Below are 16,633 nucleotides of genomic sequence, written 5' to 3'. Positions count from 1 at the left end.
TAGTTCTGCAGTTGCTTCCAGCATGGGGTTTTGCTTGTATCAAAGAACAAGTGGGTTGTGATGACCTCGATATATGCAAGAGGATAAAGCTTGAAACTGTAGGAGCTGATGTTCTTAAAACCCTGGAGTGAGAGTGTGCTTTTATTCAGCTTTTTCTCTTCAGTGAAATTTGAAGAGCACTTGTTATAGAAAGCAAAACTTTTACTTGATCTTTTGTGGCAAAGTTAAGGAAGAGTATCTAGGCTGTTTTAGATGTTGGCTGTTAAAATTGTTGTATATGTCAAGGGTAACACCATGCACTTTTGATACAAAGTCAGCTAAGCTCTCACTTTTTAAAAAAATTTAGAATTGGAAAATTAATAAATCTTTGTAAAATACCACTTATTTGTATCTCTGGGTTAGAGCATGACTTTTAGCAATAGTATGGAGGTTGATAGGTCACCTCTTATTGCCATCTCTCAACTGAAAATTAAATATATAGGTTTATGTTTTAAATATACAGATTCCTATATATGTTTAAATATTTAGGCTTTAAATACATGTTCCTATAAACCTTATTTTAAAGAGGATTCCTGACTACATTTGTGTGTTTATTTTTTTAAATATTGACAGTAATGGTTGATTTTCCTTCTGATGTTCAAGTTAAGAAATAAAATACAATGTGTGTGTAGGTCTTTGTGTGCGTGTGTGTTTCCAGGTCCCACTCCCTTGAAGGGGGATAATCAACACTTAGAAGCATAGTGGTTAGAGGTGAGCACTAAGATTCATTACTTCGGTTCCAAAGCTCCATTTTTTGTCACCTGCAGAACAGTCCCCGTAGATGGGAGGATGACAGTGGTGTAGTGCGTGGCCTTGACAACTGCAGAGTGATGCTGAAGAATCACAAAACAGTACAACGGAAGACTATGAAAGTTTAGCTTTTCCAAAACAATGTCTGCATTGTTCTTTTTTCTCCTTTGGTAGCTAGCTGTCCTTTACTAGAGTTGACTGTCCTGCATTTTCCTCACAGGAGACACAGTAAGACCAACTAAACTCTGTTGCTCTGGAGTAAAATTCCCACAGGGCTTGTTTTTCCCGTTTGTGACCTCCAACATTTCAGCAGCTCTTAGGGAACTTCTGTTCTGTCTTTCCATCACAGTTTCCTCCACTGTTAATACAATTGTGTAGTTAATCATTCCCTGATCTCTACATGTAGTATCTGAAAAAAATTATTTCTATCTCATGGAGCAATGCATGAATATTATCTCCTTGTTTAAAAAGGGGGTTAGGTGTATAGATAAAAATAGTTGCTCAGAGACCTCAGTTGGTGTGAGTCCTGTCAATCCCTTCCTTGGAGATGTGTAGATAGAGCTGTGTAGACTGGCAGTCCTCTGGCTTTTGCATGCATCAGAGGGCTTGTGCAGATATGTGTTGCTGAATCCAGATGGCTGATTCAGTCCTTTTGGGGGAAGGTCTGAGAACTTGCATTTTGAGCCAGTTCCCAGGTTCAGGTACCACAATTTGGGTACACTTGAAGAATTGGTTTGTGCGTGTTTGTGCTCACCTATTAAAAAAGCAAATGCTATAGGACTTCTTTGGTGGTCCATTGGTTAAAAGACTCAACTCTGCCAATGCAGGGAGCGTGGGTTCAATCCCAGGTCAGGGGACTAAGATTCCACATGCTCCATATGCTAAAAGATAAAATGTAAACACATAAATACAACAGTAATTCATTTAAAAATTAAAGAAATAAAAAAGCAAACATTATCAATACCATACATGGCTCTGTATTTTTCATTAGCTCTGGGTTGTGGGGAGCTTTCTAAATTGGTGCATATTGACCATTTCATTCTTAAACTGCTGCATAATGTCCCAGAGTATAAATATGCCTTAGTTTGACTTCTGTTAATGGGCAGTTTGATTCATTGTATTAATAGACTTCCTTGGTAGCTCAGCTGATACAGAATCCACCTGCAATGCAGGAGACCCCAGTTCGATTCCTGGGTTGAGAAGATCCCCTGGAGGAGGGTATGGCAACCCACTCTAATATTCTTGCCTGGAGAATCCCCATGGACAGAGGAGCCTGGCGGGGTACAGTCCATGGGGTCACAAAGAGTCGGACATGGCTGAGAGACTCAGCACACTTATTAATAGTATTTTTCAAAAAAAGCTATAATAAACAAATGCTGCACTGAGCATCTTTTCATTTTAATTCCTGTTTCATGCAGGCTGTTTTGTCTAGGGTAATATGAAGAAGTGAAATTGCTGAGCACGTATCTTTTTTATTTTATTTTTGTTCTAATAGATGATGTGTCCCTGATTCTCTGCCATATTTACCACATTAATGCGCAGCACTGGGTAATTTGTTTTAATTCTTCTAATCTAGGGCTAAGCCAAGTTGCTAGGAAAATTGTAAAAGAGTGCTGACTGGGCTCTTTACAAATTCAGTCTGAAATGATCTTCAGGCTGCTGGCTGGTCTTTTTTCAGTTTTTGTGGACTTCCTAAAACAGTGATATTCAACTGTTTTTTTCCCCGCTCAACACCCTTGATGGATCATCATTGTCCTCAGTAACAGTGGCTTATGTAGTTTCTAGAGAGTTTAGGTCCAAATGTGTCTTTTAGGTGAAGTCACTGTTAGACTAATCTTGGATATTCTGCCCCCTGCCCTTTCAGACTCTCTGTTTATAACCAGATGCAACATTCCTTGTGCCCTCCATCTTGTACACCAGTTATTCCTCTTTTTCTGTTCTCTCCTGGGCAGTGATATGTGCTAGGTGAGTTAGGAAGTATTAGGGGGGCTGTGGTCATAGGTAAGTGCAGGGTAAGTGGGTGTTCCATCCTAGAACTAACATTCCTAATACTTGGGATTTCATGGCAGTGAAAGTCACTCAGTTGTGTCCGACTCCTTGCGACCCCATGGGCTATACAGTCCATGGAGTTCTCCAGGCCAGAATACTGGAGTGGGTAGCTGTTCCCTTCTCCAGGGAATCTTCCAAACCCAGGAATTGAACCCAGGTCTCCTGCATTGCAGGTGGAGTCTTTACCAGCTGAGCCACCAAGGGAGCCCTGGGATTTCATAGGTAAAATTAAACTTGGGTTTCCCAAGTGACTCAGTGGTAAAGAACGCGCCTGCCAAGCAGGAGATGCGGGTTCAATCCCTGGGTCGGGAAGGTCCCCTGGAGAAGGAAATGGCAATCCACTCTAGTATTCTTGCCTGGGAAATCCCATGGACAGAGGAGCATGGTGGGCTACAGCTCATGGGGTCTCAAAAGAGTCAGACATGACTTAGCTGCTAAACAGCAACAAAATTAAAATTTGGGGTTGGGGAGTTCACACTGGGTCCTCACGTCCTTGTTTCGCCAAGTCATTAAGACCAGTAAACACAAAGCCACCATTTCTAAAATTAAAATATGAGTTTTTTTTTTTATCATCGCTCTTCCTCCTCCAGAATCAGAAAGAATACCTCACAATAAGGGTTATTACTTTTAAGTTCAATTTCAAGAAAATTTGTTTTCTCTTTTGCCTCAGACAAGTGAAAACTGATGATTTAGTCTAGAGTCATAGTGTGTAAAGGAAACTGGTCATTTCTTGAATGAAAGATTTGATGTCTGCACTTGCTGGGCTTCCCAGGTGAAGGGACTTAGCATGTGTGCGTGCCAGGCATTACTGATTTGTCAGACCATCACTCCTCATTGCTGGCATGGACTGCTGCGGGTGGGGTGGTCCCGTCATGCCAGACACTGAGTGAGGTCCTGGAGAAAAAGAAGCAGAGGAAGGACTTATATTTCAGCAGCTCCCTTATAGTCTGGCTTCTTCTGGAGCACACAGATGGCTTTCCCAGGAAGATGTGTTCAAACTTTGATGGAGACAGCTGCCACGCATGCCTAGGATCACCCGCCATCAAAATCTTTCACTTCTGGCCCCAGGCTGGGTTTAAACAAGGTCACTATTGTATCTTTGAGCTTCTTGGGAGAATCAGCTTTTCATGAAAAGAAAATCCTTTCTGTCATTAAGGAGACCTGAGTATCTGTTACCTGATACAGTGCTTCTGCCCCTTTGGGATGTGAAAACACCCTAATGAGTAACAACAAAATTTGTGCTGATTTTACCATGAGGGCGTCCCAGGTATAAGACAGCCTCCTCCAGGGGTACTGGAGCTGAGCTTGAGACTGCTGTGCATCTTGTGGAATCTTACTTTGTGTGTGGAAACAAATTAAAACATAACCCACAGAGTAACTTATTACAATGTTAATTCTGTCCAAATAGCCAAGATCTAAGAGGCTTATTAGATTTTAGATACAGTGCTTTATTAAATTTTTGTTTTCTGATACAGCTTATTGGATGAAGTACTTGAGGGGGTTGAGATGACATAAAAAAAAAAAGGAAAACACTTAGATTTGATTAAAATGGGCACTAAACACCCGAAATAGACACTGAATATACCATGTAAAAAGGGACAGACCAGCACCTGCTTGACCCAAGGAACCAGTTGTGAACACTCCCTTTCTGGATTTATTCCAGTGAATCTGATAGAATGTTTGGGGACTTCGCTGGGGGTCCAATGGCTAAGATGCCACATCTGCAATGCAGGGGGCCTGGGTTTGATCCCTGGTTGGGGAACTAGATCCCACATGCCTTAAGAGTCTGCATGCCACAATGAAGATGCTGCATGCTGCAACTAGACCCAGTGCAGCCATATAAATGCATGAATAAATATGTATATATTTTTAAAGAGTGTTTTGGGGGAATTTGCTGGTAATCCAGTGGTTAAGACTCCACGCATTCACTGCTGAGGGCTAGGGTTCAATTCCTGGTCAGGGAACTAAGATCCAGTAAGCCAAATGGTGCGGCAAAAAAAAAAAAACCCAAAAACAAAAAACAGTGTTTTTGAAGGAAGAAAGGTGGGCTCTGAGTGGTGTGTGCTTCCCATGAACTTCCCCAAGAAGCCCGCTATTCCGAAACCTACTAAGTATTTAAGGAGAGGCATCTAGTGCTCTTTCAGGCACTGGAGGGCTTGCTGCAGTTGCCATGGAGACTGACAGATGCTGGTCTCAGCTGTGTGACAAGACACTCAGGCCCTTCAGGAAGGGAGCAGGAGCCAAAGGTCATTTGTCCTCAGTCAGCTTGAAGAGCCCTGTTGGTTGTGATGAGTATTGATCAGTTTCTCTGTGGTTTCCCGTATTGTAAAATGTCGATGTAAAATGTCATTTTTAACTGTTCAGTATTTTTTTTTAAGTACTGTATTACTTTAGTCAGAATTGGTTTTCTGTTGCAAAATCCTAGTTTGGTGTATTGGTAAAACTAAGATGTAAATTACTTACTAATTGTTTGAAATATTATCATGAGATTCTTCCTAGTAGATAAAAGAGCAAAACATTATGATATACATTTGCCTGACAAGGATTACTTTCATTGGAAGAAGCATGACTACCCTGGTTTGGTTCTGACTATACTTGGAATGCTTTTTTTTTTTAAAGCAGATTACAAAATTTGTCATATATAATGTAATTTTGGAATTTTTTACATGGATTTCACCTTACAGATTGAGCAACACGTGAACTAATTGTGGCTTTTGCGATTGTTTAAAAATGTAATCTTTATATTTCATGAATGTTATGAGAATGTAAATAATGTTTTTTGAAAAGTGTTTTGCTTCTTTTTGTCTGCTTTAGTGTTTAATACGGTGGAATGTTCTGGAATCTTTTCTGGGGGTCTGTGCTGGGTCTTAGTCGCTGTGCGGGTTTTCTCCAGTTGCAGCGGGCAGGGGCTGCTCTCTTGTTGCAATGCACAGGCCTCTCATTGCGCTGTCATCGCTTGTCATGGAGCGCAGGCGCTAGGCCCACGGGTTTCAGATGTGCTCAGGCTTAGATGCACTAAAGCATATGGAATCTTAGTCCCTGGACCAGGGATAGGACCCATGTCCTCTGCATTGGTAGGCAGATTCTTAACAACTGGACCACCAGGGAAGTCCCTAGAATCTTAATAGACGTGCTTTATGTTGAAAATTGAACTACCCAGGTTTTTTAATGTTTCTACTTCCTTGGTTCCCAGAGTAGGCTTATGTCACACTCATAGGTTCTAGAATTAATAATTCCTAGTTGATTGGTCAATTATTTGCCTTTAAAGTGGTGAACATTATGCTAATTATGAAGCTTAACACACACACACACACACACACACACACACACACACACGGCGAAATGAATCCCTGGCTTTGGCACCTGAGGAAGCTATAGTCAGTTGGGGGATGCCAGCTTAATTAATTAGCTACAATAAGTTCTCTGGAGTGAGACTACATGCAGTTGGCCTAGAACATGTTTATGGGTGGCCCTTTGCTAAGTTTTAATGAGTTCTGATCAAAGAGAAAATATGTTTGGAAGGAGTCAGATTTTTAAATTGGGGCTGTATGTAAGTATATAAGTGAATATGGGGGTTGTCTCCCCAATCCTAGAGCCTCTTTTGGGCTTTGTAGCGACAGGGGCAATAGAGGTGGCTTGATTTCATGTCCTCACATTAGGGCTTAGACTCTCCCATTTGGGGCACACCTTCTCCTGAAGTTTGGCTTCAGTGAGGGGAAGGGAAGTGGCTGAGATGATTCCCCCTCTTCTGGATGTTTCATATAAACTGGTAGGTTGATCTCATTTAGTCTTTTCAACAGCTGTCTTAGTCATTTGTAGTAATTTACAAGGGGAAGATCTGAATGTTCAAGAACTGGATTCTTTTTTCCTAGGTCTGATGGTTTCTGATTGTAGGATCAAGATGCAAACCCAGATGGCTCTGATTCCCAAGTTCACACTGTGTGACCGCCCCCATCAGCTGCTGGATCCAGTGCAGCTGAATCAGGGAGGGGGGTGTTCTGTTGCTTCCGAGACCACTGCTCTACTGACTCCCCCAGTGAAGATGCAGACACGATGTTTCTGTCAGTTATTCATCCTTCCTCATTCTCTTCTGATGGGGTTACTGGGGAAGGTACAGGGGTGCAGCATTCCTTGGGCTTCCCAGGTGGCTCAATGGTAGAGTGTGCCTGCAGTGCAGGAGCTTTGGGTTTGATTTCGGAGTCAGGAAGATCCCTGGAAAGGAAATAGCAAACCCCTGCAGTGTTGTTGCCTGGGGAATCCCATGGATAGAGGAACCTGGTGGGCTGCAGTCCACGGGGTTGCAAAGAATCACACATGACTTAGTGACTAAACAACAAAAACAACACAGGGTAGGGAAGGAAGGGTTGGGTTCTGCCCGGGACCAATCTGATTGTGCTCTTCCCCACTTTCTCTGACTGTTTCCACAAATTGTGGTCTCAGCTAGAACTGGTTTCTCCATGGATAATCAAGTCTTTATTACTGAGGACCAGCCAAACCCTAACTAGAGTCCAATAGAATTACTCTGTAGCTTGTTCTCTACATGGGTGTCGGATGGGTGAGAATCACTGACCTGATCTGTATCTTGGAGAGCTTATGGGGTGCAGGCCTGTGAGCCTTAACTGCAGTATAAGACAAAGGAAGCTCTGTGTTAGAGTGACCTGTGTAATTTGAACTGAGGGGAAGAGTTAAGTAATTCTGGTGAGGGGACAGTCCAGCGCACTTTCATAAAAGATAAGCCACCTTCACTGGATCTCCAATTTGAGAATTTTGGTAGTTAGAGCTAGGAAAGAACATTTCAGATAAAAGAGGTATGGAGATTGCCTTAGGATTTATTGCTGCATAACATAGTATTCCAAACTTGATTAGCAGCTAAATTGTGTCTAACTCTTTGCGACCCCCTGCAATGCAGCATGCCAGGCTTCCCTGTCCTTCATCATCACCCGGAGCTTGCTCAAACTCATGTCCGTTGAGTCGGGGATGCTGTCCAACCATCTCATCCTCTGTCGTCCCCTTCTCCTCCTGCCCTCAGTCTTTCCCAGCATAAGGGTCTTTTCCAATGAGCTGGCTCTTCGCGTCAGGTGGCCAAAGGATTGGCGCTTCAGCATCAGTCCTTCCAATGAATATTCGGGGTTGGTTTCCTTTAGGATTGACTGGTTTGATCTCGTTGCTGTCCAAGGGACTCTCAAGAGTTACAAAATTTAGCAGTTTTGAAAAAAATAGCCCAAACATTTGTTATCTCGCACAGTTTCTGAGGGTTGGGAATCTGAGACTGGCTAGCTACATGGTTCTGGCTCAGGGCTTCCCATGAGGTGGCAGTAAAATTGTTGGCTGGGGCTTCAGTCGTCTCAGAGTTGACTTTGGGTGTGAATGAGAAGAAAAGTGAAAATATCTGGTGTTTAAATCAGTAGTGCAGAAGACGTATGAAGGATTCATTCGTATTTTGGAATTATCTTTGTCCTAATAGAAAATAAGCCATAAATATTCAAGACGGCCAAAAATGTCTTGTCAACTTTAACAATATCCACATTTACAAGTCTTGGACAGGAGATGTCAGTTCCTTACTCCATGGGGATCCCTGTAGGACTACCTGTGACATTATTCCCTGAGAGTGAATAATACTAGAGAGGACCCAGGAGCAGTGTTCTCTAGTTCATGTAGACCGTCTCTGGTACCTTGTGGGTACCATCCAGCCATCCTTGGCCACCATCTTGAAAACCATCTTGTGGCTTTTGGTAGAGATGGCCTGGGGAGTAACGGGTGTGGAAAAGATGCTGAGCATCTGCCACTGGAACCTACGGGGACAGAGGGTGATGTCTAGGAGGTGCTGTGTGAGCTCAGAGGGGTGTGAATGGGATGTGAAATTCACCTTCAGACAGCTTAGTCTTGTGGGAAGTTACGTTTTATACATAATTGTGCTCCGAGGTGGAAACCAGTGCAAATACAGAGCTATAGATCACACATGTGAGAGTTCAGAGGTTACTGCCAGTTGGGGAGCTGAGTCAGATTTGTGCTCGCATGCACACACACACTGTGTGTTGTCCCTGTAAATGCCTCTCTTGGCTTATTCCTCCTGCCAGGATGAAAGAATTTGGAGCAAATACTGGATTTTAAGGTTCAGTTTGAAGTGTCCTCACTAGCTGGTGTGATAGTGTTGAGCCCTCCATTGTTTCTCTGTTTTTACATCTTCCGGAAATGGAAGGTGTGGAAGTGTTTCCTAGAGGGCGGTGCAGCTAACTGTTGTATTTATGTGGGATTGTGTAGCGTTTGTTACCATCTGTAACCAAGTCAGATAAAGATAGAGTAAGTGCAGGAGGTGTGTGTCAGTGCGTGTGGTGTGGATCTAAGTGGGTGGAGTGGTTAGGTGTCCTGCACTGCGGGTATTTTCTGTAGGCACTGGGGAAGCCATAGTCATTGTTACGTACAATGGATTACTTTCCAGAGATTCGTTAATCTCTTTCAGGCCATTAAAAGCTTAGTGACTAATGAGTAAACCCACTAAATACTACCCTCTGTCTGAAAAAGGAGTTCATGTTCCTGGAAAAAGCGAGAAGCTGTTTTCTCTTGTTAACCAGGTGGAGTGGGGTGTTCCCAGTGGTTCAGGTTATATTAAGCACTTGGTGAGTAAGAGATGATGTAATTCTGGAGACAATTAGAATGTTAAGTAATTAGAATTTTACCTCACTTTAATTAAAAGTGTCTAACCCGTCTCGCCAAGCATCCGGGCAAAGTACTGGTACTTCTCCTCTTGAGCCTGGCTCCATTCCTACTTTGGCTTGACCTCAGGATAGCCCGGACGAGGGCTCACGTTTTCAACACTAAACAAAGGAAAAACATTTGCAGGGGCTCTCCAACCAGTGTGTGTGTGCCGCAGCTGGGCTAGTGCTGACCAAATCTCCAGGGCCTTTTCATAAAACAAAGGCATGTTTTGTTGCGTTGAGGGTATAAATAGGCTTCCTTTCTTTTCCTTTCTGTAGGCAGATATAAAATTGCAATTGCTTAATGGTCACACACAGCCGGCTCACTACACTGGCTGTGTGCTTCTTCCCTGGGGTGGAACAGTGGAGAAAGTGTGGGTCCAGTGAGAGGACTGGGAATCAGAAGAGCTGGCCTGGGGGACCCGCTGGGGTGAATTTGTGGGTCAAGCATGCACTCTGACACTTAAGGCTCCCGGTTTATTGTAAAAGCCCTATATTTAACCTACCTGGATGCTTGAGAGTGTGGGAAATAAAAGCCCACCGACCCAAACCTAAAGAATGGACTTGGAGACACCGGGTGCAGCGGGAAGCCAGGCTCTAATGACGGTCTTGCAAGATCGGGTGTCTGGTGGACAGGCACACCCAGAGTCATTACAGCAAGCAATTTATCCCCTAACACTCAAGTCCCTCCCCCGGTTCCTCATTGGCTGAGTTCTGTGGGGTGAACTGTCTTACCAGGTGGCTCAATGGTAGAGTGTTTGTTTCCTCCCTCTTTATGGGCAGGCCCCTCCCTGACATCTTGTTTCCTCCTTTCCTGCGGACCTATTCCTGTTCTTATGTTTTGAATTCACCAATAAAATCAGCCTGCATGAAAATCCTAGGCATCCCATCCTCCATCTGTTTGCCCAGACTTTCCAGTTTTGTAACCTTACAGCTGCTACATCAGCCAGCTGTGACTCAGAGCTAGCTAACCTTGAAAATGGACCACTTTAAATTTTTATTTCTTACAGGAGGATAGAAAAAAGCCATGTATTAGTGTGTTTTGTAAGCCATGAGGCACTATCCAAGTCTAAACTGCTCTTTACTGTTGCTTGTTAATAGTTGTACTGAACTTTCCCCACAATGGAAACCCTTACCTCTGCCCTTTAAGTTACATTATGTCCAACAGTGAGTAATTATTAACCATTTTAATCTAGATCACATACTATACAGGTTTTTGATAGCATGGATGTTTTATAATTTTATATGTTCTAAAGTTTGCATATCTGAAACTGCAAAAAAGAATGCAAATGGGTAAATGCATTTGGGTTAGGGTTTCTTTTAGGGCTGACGAAATGCTCTAACAGTAGATCATGGTGAGAGTTTCATGGCTCTGTGTAGATTAAAAACTACTGAATTTTACCCTTTTACAAGGCGGATTATTTGGTACATGAATTTTGTCTAAGTAAAGCTGCCATTAAAAAATAAAGCAAAACACTGTCCTAAATGTTATCTACAAAAACCCCATCACTGCTGCCTCCCCACTAGTGTGTTGGATGTAGAGGCTGTTCAGTGCATATAGGTGACTCCGGGTTGAATACTGTAAGTGAAATAATCTGAATAAACACAGATAAATGAATGTGGAAGCAGGGGCTGCAGTGGTGGGGGTAAAACAACAGGGGGCCGTGCAGAGATGGGTAGGGACTCCTAGGGCAGCTCCTGTGGAGCTGAGGCAGGCTTTTGTAGACTAAAAAGATGCACAGTGTGAGAGCTGAAAGTTAAGTTTTGTTTAGGGCAAAATGAGGACTGCAGCCCGGGAGTCAGTACCTCAGAGAATTCTGAGAGACTGTTCCAAAGACGCAGTGGGGGAAGGTCAATATATGATTTTGATGAAGGAGGAGGTCAGTGCAGTCAAGCCCTCATTTTACAGAAGGTTTTCTGCTAGTCACGAGGAGCTGCTGTCACCAAGAAGGGATTTAGTGCTTTTCTAGATATGTTGGGAAGATCCCCTGGAGAAGGAAATGGCAACCCACTCCAGTATTCTTACCTAAAAAATCCCATGGACGGAGGAGCCTGGCGGGCTACAGTCCATGGGGTTGCAGAGAGTCAGACACGACTGAGTGATTTCACTGTTTCCACTATTTATATTATAGATATGAGGAGGTGCAAGGATTGGGATCATGAAATCAGTTCCTGAAAACGTCTGTCTAAAGACATGTTCCATCAGTGTCCTTGGAGCACAGAGTGCCTCACTTTCCAGCCTGAATTCCCTTCAGGGCGTGTCGCAGGTCTGCACCTACAGAGCACAGGCAGGTGGCAGATGCCCTTGTTGTTCAGTCGCTGGCAGATGCTCTTGGCAGGAGCCATTTTCTAGTTGACATTTTGTTGGGTGATGGGGGTCTTGTGGCGAGCAGTGGTGGTGGTAGATATTTGTCAAGGTGGCGTGAGCGGAAGAAGATGCATCACTTCCAGGTGAGGAGCTGGGTGGGAGGGGCCGTGGATGGTCTTGGGTGAAGGTCACCTGTGAGTCTCCTGTTTCACCGTTGGCAATGCTAGTATTTCACGGTCCAGATTCTGGGTGCCTTTGCCTTCTAAATCCGGAAGCCAAGTGGTGACAGAGCAGGCTGAAGGCAGAAGAGGACCTACCACCGCATCTTGGGAAGTTGGGGGAAGGGGGAGGATGCACTGAGTCACAAGTTCTTAATCTTCACAGTGCCCTTGAGCAGCCAGGTCCTCTGATGAACAGAAGCCAAGAAACGAGGTGAGGCCAGAAGGCAGAAGCCAGGCCTCCATCCGGGGCAGGAACCAAGGTCTGGTTATGAGCTTCGGGACTGTGGTGTTCAGTGGCCTTTTGGGGTTCATCTTTAGCTCTTTCATTTGTGTATTCTTCTTCTTCTTTTAAAGTTCTTTATTCATTTGGCTGTGTTATGGTTAGTTGTTTGGTTTTAGTTGTGGCACACAGGGTCTTCACTACGGGATCTTTCATTTTTGCGCACGGATGCTCTAGTTATGGCTCATGGGCTTCGTTGCTTCGAGGTGTGTGGGATCTTAGTTCCCTGACCAGGGGTCAAACTCACGTCCCCTGCATTGCACGGTGGATTCCCAACCACTGGACCACCAGGGAAGTCCCTATTCTTCTTTTTGGTCAATCTTGATGAGGAGTATATTTTCTGTTCCCTAGTTGCAGTAGTCCTGTACAGATAGAGAAGGTATTGAATGCCTTTTCAGATGGACAGTTGCAAAGCAGAAATCGCTCCAAGTTCTGCTCCAGCAGGACTGGAGCTGACTGCTCAGTGTTAGGAAACTGTGTTTTCCTCTTCAAAGGCCGTTCGCATTCCCTTCCTGCTGGGTTTTATGCAATAAGGATTGAGGAAAGATTCTATCACTTTTGGTCTCTTATTGTCAGTCTCCTGGTTCACATAGTCTTCTACTGAGAAATATTTAAATTCTAAAGGACCAGACAGGTCCCTTCCTCAGACAATATGAATTAGCGCCATAATTTACTCAGGACTCCTGAGAGTCCTGCCTGTGAGGGCTTCTCATGAGCTATTTATGTACTTAATGTTAAAGACAAAAGACTTCAAACAGTACAAAGCAACATACAATTAAATTAAAACTCTCACCTTTGACCCTGGTGGCTCAGATGGGTGAAGATTCTGCTGCCTCCAATGCAGGAGAACCGGATTTGATCTCTGGGTTGGGAAGATCCCCTGGAGAAGAAAACGACAACCCACTCCAGTATTCTTGCCTGGAGAACTCTATGGGCAGAGGAGCCCGGAGGGCCACGGTTGATGGGGTAGCAAAGAGTCGGACAGGACTGAGTGACTAACACTTTTACCTTCAACCCCATTTCCCAAAGACAGCTATCTTGATCAAGCTTCTTGGATGTCCTTCCAGAAATGTCCATGCAAGCAATGTGTATAAAAAATCCAAGTTGGGGGACTTCCTGGTGGTCCAGTAGTTAAGACTCTGTGCTTCTAATGTATGGGGCACGGGTTCGATCCCTAGTCAGGAAACTAAGATCCCACATGCCACACAGCCAAAATAAATCCAAATTGGAACAGGTCATATGAATTAGTGTACACTTTGATTAGTCTGACCGCAAATGTTCTGTGCTGTGCCAAGTCACTTCAGTCATGTCCAACTGTTTGTGACCCCATGGACTGTAGCTCGCCAGACCCTTCTGTCCACGGGATTCTCCAGGCAAAAATACTGAAGTGGGTTGCCATATCCCTTCTCCAGGGGATCTTCCCGACCCAGGGATTGAACCTGGGTCTCCTGCATTGCAGGGGGGTTCTTTAACACTGAGCCACCAGGGAAACCTCATTGTGGTATAACTCATAATAAATAATAATAGATAATTTACCTTAAAATTCACTAGCTTTAGGTGTACACTTCAGTGACTTTTAGTAAACTTAGAGTTGTGCAACTATCACCATAACCCAATTTTAGAACCTTTTCATCTGCCCTCTCTGTTTGCAGTCCCTCCACATTCCCACCCCCAGGCAACCACTAATCTACTTTCTGTCTCTGTAGATTGATTGTACTCTTTTTAACTGCAACCCGCAGTCCATTTTGTGGAAGTACAAAAATGTGTTTACTGTCTTCTATCCAAGCAAATTTAGTTTTTTGCTGATGTTTTATTTTGCTGCCTTCCTGCTTCCTTTTTAAAAAACATTTAACAACACTGAATATTTGCCTTTGAATCAAACTTGGTAAGAATGATAAGGGAATTTTAGCGAGGATTGTGTGTGGATTTTCCAGTTTCCAGCATTAGGACTGGAAGAAGAGTTTTAGGGCCTGGGTAATTATCTGCATTTGAATAAAACTGCCTGAGGTTGTCCTTGATCACGTGGAAGCCCAAGTATTCATGTGTAGTTTATGAATGTGGGGAAGTGAAACGAAGAATTTATATGTCATTGGGGCTGAGTGGAATTTATTATTTCAACTTTTCTTGTTTTTTTACTTTCTAACTCAGAGCACTCCTGGAGTTGCTGAGTGTTCAGTAGTATGTCGCAGGATATATTTTTCACACCAAATGTTGGGACTCATTATTGGGTGTAGATTCTGACCAGCTCTTTTTTTTTTTTTAAGTAGAAGAAAATAATACTAAAATGCCTGGCATGTTGTAATGGTAAACACTATTTTCTGAAAAGTCAGTTTTAATTGTAAATTGTTTGTGTATGTGGGGGTTTCCCTGATGTCTCAGATGGTAAAGAATCTGCCTGCAGTGTGGGAGACCTGGGTTCCCTACGTGGCTTAGGAAGATCCCCTGAAGAAGGGAATGGCTACCTTCTCTAGTGTTCTGTATTAGAGAATTCCATAGAGGAGAATTCCATAGAGGAGCCTGGCAGGCTGCAGTCCATGGAGTCGCAGTCAGTCAGACATGAATTAACGACTAAGTGCACAGAGCACATGTGTGCTGTAATGAACAAAACAGACTTCTCAGCCTCAGAATAATAGTTTCATAGTAACGAGGAGAAACACGAGTCATGCTGCATAGAAATCGGGCCACCTGGGCAACTTATTTCCCCTGTAGTGCAGGCATGCATGCTCAGTCGTGTCTGATTCTTTGCGACCCCACGGACTGTAGCCCACCAGGCTCCTCTGTCCATAGAGTTTTTCAGGCAAGAATACATGTGGGTTGCCATTTCCTCCTCCAGGGGACCTTCCCGACCCAGGGATCAAACCCGCGTCCCTTACATCTCCTGCATTGACTGGCAGATTCTTTACCACTGGCACTGCAGGTGAGCGTTCTACTTTGCTGATCCTTCCTCAGCATCTCAGTATGAAGCTTTCTTCTTGGCCCTGCTCTCCTTTGTTGTGACTCTCTCTCTCGGGGTTATCTTGCCCAGGACCATGGCTTTAATTACCATTCAGTCACTGACTCTTACAACTAAAACCGCTTCCCCCTTCAGTCATTTACAGAAGGCACTCTGTATGTGAGTGGGAACAAAAATAACTAAAATCTGGGGGAAAAGTCTGGGGGAACTTCTGGGTAAACTACTTTCTTCCTGGAGCTCTCAAATTTTTTTCTTTTTTTAGCCCTTGGATTGAATGATAATTTATTTTGAATGGTGAAAACAGTTGAAACATGTTAAAATGGTTCTTTTCCTTAATGAAACGTGAAATCAGATACTTATTTTCCATCTTTTAGTTGATATTGTAGGGCTTCCTAGGTGACGCTAGTGGTAAAGAACACGCCTACCAGTGCAGGAGACATAAGAGATGCGGATTTGATCCCTGGATCAGGAAGATTCCCTGGAGAAGGGCATGGCAACCCACTCCAGTATTCTTGCCTGGAGAATCTCATGGACAGAGGAGCCTGGCAGGCTGCAGTCCGTGGGGTTGCACAGAGTCACAAACGACTGAAACGACCTTAGCAAGCACACATGTAGTGAATTGAAGACTGTCGCTGGGAAGAAAATATTCCTGATGGGCTGGATGAAGGGTGACTGCTGACCTTGAGGGCAGGCAAGGTTCAACTAGACATCTCTGCCCCATTCAGCTGGTAGCTCTGCATCTTAAGGTTTAACTCATACCACAACAGACTGTTACTTCAGTCTACAAAATTGCAAAATTGTTTCTAGTGTATTACTTGGTGATTTCTAGACTTCATATGGTCCATCTCAGTTTAGAGGGTATCTACAAATCCCTGCTCTGGGCAAAAAGAGGGCTTTGGAGGGAACAGATGTGGAACTGATAACTGAAGAGAATGATCAGTTTATGGGATGTGATGGGGGTATATGCAGAAACCAGAGGGAACCAGTGGACTAAGGATCTTCAGTGCTACATTAATGGGTAAATTGGATCCTAAGGGCATTGGGGAGCCTTTGTGGGATTTTATGCTGTGCTGTAATATGATCTGCTTCCCTTGTGGCTCAGCTGGTGAAGAATCCGCCTGCAATGTGGGAGACCTGGGTTCGATCCCTGGGTTGGGAAGATCCCCTGGAAAAGGGAACAGCTACCCACTCCAGTATGCTGACCTGGAGAATTCCATGAACTGTACAGTCCATGGGGTTGCAAAGAGTCGGACACCACCAAGCGACTTTCACTTGTTTTGTAATATGATCTGGCCTTGGCCCAAGCATTGAAAAATGAGTTAGAGTTTTTAAAAAGTG

General features: G+C 43.8%; 1 protein-coding gene across 1 annotated transcript in view; it reads left to right on the top strand.

The window, feature by feature from the left end:
* The window catches only part of TPD52 (tumor protein D52), a 117,863-nt gene that overhangs the window by 21,552 nt on the left and 79,678 nt on the right, over positions 1–16,633 (top strand). The gene's annotated exons all lie outside the window — the stretch shown is intronic.

The sequence above is a fragment of the Cervus canadensis genome, chromosome 12 (genome assembly GCF_019320065.1).
Source record: "Cervus canadensis isolate Bull #8, Minnesota chromosome 12, ASM1932006v1, whole genome shotgun sequence".
Lineage (NCBI taxonomy): Eukaryota > Metazoa > Chordata > Mammalia > Artiodactyla > Cervidae > Cervus > Cervus canadensis.
This window is presented reverse-complemented; position numbering and strand designations above follow the sequence as displayed.